Here is a 5,270-nt window from a genome sequence, read left to right as displayed (position 1 = left end):
TACTGACAGGCTGTGACTCTTTTGAAATGGTATGCTATTTCTGAACTTTTGATATGTTAAGCTCTCAATTTGTAATATATTTAAGTTAGGGTTTTTTGGGGGTAGATTGATCAATTAATATTACCCCATTGCTACTGTGTAATCACAATACCAGACAAATACCAGGCTTTGATTCTTTGTATTTTTTTGGTGAGCAGTGTCCAAGGCACAGGTTTTTTTTAGTCAGGGAGGGCCTGTGAAATGAACGTGCTTTTGGTACATAAGTCACAGATGGCAACCATACTGCTTAGGTGTGGCTGTTGGTCACAAGGCCAAGTGGCCCCTGCAGGTGTACTATGAAATATTTGACATGTGTTGACAGTATCAGCCTTTGCTTTAATTTCAGGTCTTAATACAAGCTATAGTGTAACTAGCGGTGGTTTGGATGGAATTATTCTTCAGGGCATCACCTGAAGAATACTTGCATAACTGCCTTTAAAGTGGAATATTTTCATGAAGATGCTTAAGTCATATACTTTAAACAAAATAATTTGTTTCTGTTTCAGATTGAATTTTAAAATGAGTCCTATACTCAGCTGCTTGGAGAATGTCTTCAGAAGGGCAGTAGTAAGGGGTAGGGAACTCAGGAGGAAGAAAGTTGCTTTTTTTCCATTCCTCTTTTCACTTGCTTCCATCTTTACACCTTCTTTTATTTGTGTTTTGACTACCATGGTCTAGCTTGCCTTGAGCTGTGCCTCTCCATATGTCAATGGCCATGCTTGTTTCAGAATTCTCCTGAAGAGTTTTGACTAAAAAAAGAAAATAATCCTGTAATACACTACTGTCAGTGTCATAGAATCACAGAATGGTTTAGGTTGGAAGGGACCTTAAAAGATCATCTAGTTCCAACCCCCCTGCCATGGGCAGGGACACCTTCCACCAGACCAGGTTGCTCCAAGCCCTGTCCAACCTGGCCTTGAACACTGCCAGGGATGGGGCATCCACAGCTTCTCTGGGCAACTTGTTACAGTGTCTCGTCACCCTCACAATGAAGAATTTCTTCCTAATAGCCATTGTAAATCTACCCTCTTTCAATTTAAAGCCATCACCCCTTGTGCTATCACTGCATGCCTGTCCTCTCCAGCTTTCTTGTAGGCCCCCTTTAGGTACTGGAAGGCTGCTGTAAGGTCTCCCCGGAGCCTTCTCCAGGCTGAACAACCCCAGCTCTCCCAGCCTGTCTTCATAGGAGAGGTGCTCCAGCCTCTGATCATCTTTGTGCCCCTCCTCTGGACTCGCAGAGTCCTAGATACCTTGAGACAGTTAAGGTCGCCCAGCTATGTTTTCTTAGAAGGTGAAAAAAAGATGGGTAGGCCTGGAAACCCTCGTATGGTGTGCTGAGGAGCAAATGAAAGAATTTAGTCTGTGCTTGGTGTTTTTTCAATACTGTTTTACAAATCAGTACTGTAACTTTTCTCAGTAGCTTCAAAAGCCATTTATATTATGAATCAAAACTTGTAATTGTAAAAAAAATTACAGTTAAACATTGCATTGGCTAAACTGATGATAAATTACCTTTTTACATGTAACAGCTTTGTCGAGTTGAGATTTTTTTTATTACTGGGTTTGGGCAGAATTCAGTCACCGTCCATTTGTGGCTCTAGGAAAAACCTGATACGCCTGTTAGCGTGTGGGTTCCCTTGCACCAGGTAATGATAATTTCAGAGCTTAGTTAGCTTCTCTTGCCTGTTCCTTAGGCACGTGACTCCAGCTTTGTCATATGGGTAAGCCTGCTGCAGAGTTCATGGCTTAATCCTTTGGGGCCTATGATAGAAATCTACGGATAGATAGATATACATCTAGTATATAGGATTCTGAAATCCTTGGGTTTTTTAACCAGTAGTTTGAGAAATGCACGGGCTAAACAAGGATTCCAAAGCGGTTTACTTTCTCCTGCCTGCTTCTTCAGTATAGAGTGCTTTTTAAAGTCTTAAAACTGTTATTCTGCAGTTTGTGTTTTATTGTCTGAAACTGCATTTTCTATGCTTTGTTTCAAGTGTGGATGTGAAGTTTATATGAAGTTGTTGATTTGAAGTGATACAGGTTAAACGGTTGATTTAAATTATTGGTTATTGTAAGTGGTAGACAGTTTTTTGTTGAAAGGTTGATTCTCCTCAATTGTTAACCCTTAAAGTACAGATTTGCAACTAGATACAGCTTTTACATTATATTTGGTTCTCCCTTCTGTCTATTTATAAATATGCACTGTATTCACATTAAACAGCTTTACAGCTTGTTAGGCAATTATTTAGATTTCTGATTTTTTACATTATGATGGTAGAAATGCTGACTGGTACTTGTTTCCTTTTTCTCCTCACTTTGTGTCAAACTCCATTTTGATAGTAATGAAATGCAACACTTTAAAGTTACAAGTTATGTAAAATGCTGAATGTGCTGCATACGTATGCAAAAGTTAACAAATGTTATTAATTAAAAATTAACTGATGAAATAAATGAGATATCTTCTGTAGTTAGTGAGTTGTGCGGAGGTTTCTCATCATTGTCCTTTCTTATACCGAACAAATAGGTTTTGCTGTCCTTTCATGATCACTCTATTGGTGCTGCTGTCCTGAAAAAAACAAACGAACACTACCCCCACCCCCCCCAGTTCTGCTTCTACAATCCTACCCCTCACCCTGGCTGAAGAAAATACGCTTGAGTTAAGGGTAACCAGATAGTGCTAGGTTATGCAAAATACAAATCATGATCAGTTATGGCATCATCCTCTCAAAGCCTGGTTCTTACTTCTTTGCTAGGAAAAAATAAAACTCTTAATTTGTTCATTAGTATTGAATTAATTGCAAGTTAATTAAAGTAATTGCTGTTAAATGGAATAAAACAATTCTTAGTAACTGCAAAAAACTATGGCGTTGCAAGTGAATTTTATCAGTTCAGTACAAATGGATTCTGTGTGCTCTGTGGTAACTCTAGTTTTACAGTCCAGTTCTCTTTAAAACTGATAGTTTCTTAACAATAGGTTACAGCACTTTTAGGACTCAACATATGTTGCCATCATTTCAAATGTAACTAGAAGTAAATATTTCCTTTAACTGCAAATTATTATTTGTCTTATTTATGTGCCTGAATTAGGCTCTTGCACTATAAAAGATTGTCCTTTCTTGTTCTAGCAGCTTTCTCCAACATCCTTGGCGTTTTCCTTACCTTGGTCTCCTTCTCTTTCTGTTTGGAATGTCTTCTCAAAATGCCACCTTTTTTTCAACTGTTGAATTTAGCTGCTTATGTTAAGGCACATCTCCACTGCTGACAGAGGCCTCTGAACTTGGACTAGCAGCCCAGCCGGATGCCCCCAGACTTGTTTCCCAGGTGCCTCCCGCAAAATGAAAAGCCTTACTGCACATACTTCCTGCACCTTACAAGCTGAAGTGCAGCGCCGTGGAAGTAACAGCTGTATGGTGCCTGGACCAGAACACTGCGGGGCCAAACAGAGCCCCGTTTTTCCCTGTGATAGATGAAGCTGTGTCTCCACTAGCTCAAGGAGTTGTGCTTTGTTTTGCAGAGCGAACACGCCGACGGGCTGTTGGGGGGTTTATCTGACTCAGGTGTATACCTTTCAAGGGTAGTTTCTGACTAATAGTGTTTTGCTGTTCTCCCAGCCTTTGGCTGAGACAATGCTTGAGCTGGCATAGAAGTGTTTGGTAGTACCTTTATCTTAGCAGGACCTGGAAAGAGTTGCAGAAGCTTTGAGCTTCACTCCTGCTCCTTCTTGTTGGGACATTCCCAGCTGTCAGCAACGTCAGATCCTTTTGAAGTTCAAATGGAAAACTACCATCTCCCCAAATCCCTTTCAGGGACCACTATGAAAGCACTCTGGGTTCTCATGTCAAATAAATGATAGATGGTTTAAGCATCATTTAAAAAAAAAAAAAGCAGCACTTGCCCTAGAAAAGAGCCTGTAATTGATCCAGCCCCATGGAAGCAGGAATGGTGCTTTTCTTCCTCGTAAAGTACTGTGGGATTTACTAACATGGTGAGAGAACTGGGTATGATGCCCAGGGCTCCAGATGGGAGCTCATAGTCTTACGTCTGAAGATGCTAGCATTGATAGCATGGCGTCTGAGAATGCAGTAGCCTTTTGCGATGGATTTTCTGACTAGATAATGGTTTTAGTCAATGGTCAAGTACTTACACTCATTGCAGTGTCTGCAAAATTAATCTGGTGAAAAGAGAGTCCTCCTGGGTGTGGTATTGGATGGCAGGGCTTGGTGTGTTTCCTTCGCTGGATGTACAAATCTCTCAGATTTGCCAGACCAGCAGAGGTATCATTGGTTTCTACATCTAATTCCTCCTTCCCAAAAACGGTTTTCTTAGGTGCACTGCTCTGTGCAGGGTTCCTTCCCATTTGAAATCCATGTGTTTTTTTGCTTCAAAATTTGTCAAAAAACACTGGGCCTTGTTGCCTGACTTGGTATAAGCAGGGTCATCAGGAAGTTGCCTCTATAAAGAAAAGACATGTTAAAGAAACTTGGAATCATAGAATCACAGAATCAGTTAGGTTCGAAAAGACCCTTAAGATCAAGTCCAACTATTAACTACAAAGCCCACCACTAAACCATGTCCCTAAGTGCCACATCTACACCTCTTTTAAATACCTCCAGGGATGGTGACTCCACCACCTCCCTGGGCAGCCCAGTGCTTGAGGACGCTTTCGGGGAAGAAATTTTCCCTAATATCCAATCTGAACCTCCCCTGGTGCAACTTGAGGCCATTTTGTCTCTTCCTATCACTTGTTACCTGGGAGAAGTGACGGACACTCACCTCACTACAGCCTCCTCTCAGGCAGTTGTAGAGGGCAGTAAGGTCCCCCCCGAGCCTCCTTTTTTCCAGGCTAAACAACCCCGGTTCCCTGAGCCGCTCCTCGTAAAACTTGTGCTCCAGACCCTTCGCCAGCCTCGTTGCTCTTTAGACACACACGGTCCGGCACCTCAGTGCATTCCTTGTAGGCAGGGACCCAGAACTGAACGCAGGATTCAAGGGGCAGGCTCACCAGTGCTGAGTACGGGGATACGGTCACTTCCCTAGTCGTGCTGGCCACGCTGTTTCTGATACAAGCCGGGATGCTGTTGGCCACCTGGGCACACCGTCGGTTCATATTCAGCCGATTGTCAACCCACACTCCCAGGTCTTTTTTCACCAGCTATCTTCCCAGCCGCTCTTCCCCAGGCCTGTAGTGTTGCATGGGGTTGTTGCGACCAAAGTGCGGGACCCGGCACTGA

Source organism: Falco naumanni, chromosome 4 (genome assembly GCF_017639655.2).
Source record: "Falco naumanni isolate bFalNau1 chromosome 4, bFalNau1.pat, whole genome shotgun sequence".
NCBI lineage: Eukaryota > Metazoa > Chordata > Aves > Falconiformes > Falconidae > Falco > Falco naumanni.
This window is presented reverse-complemented; position numbering follows the sequence as displayed.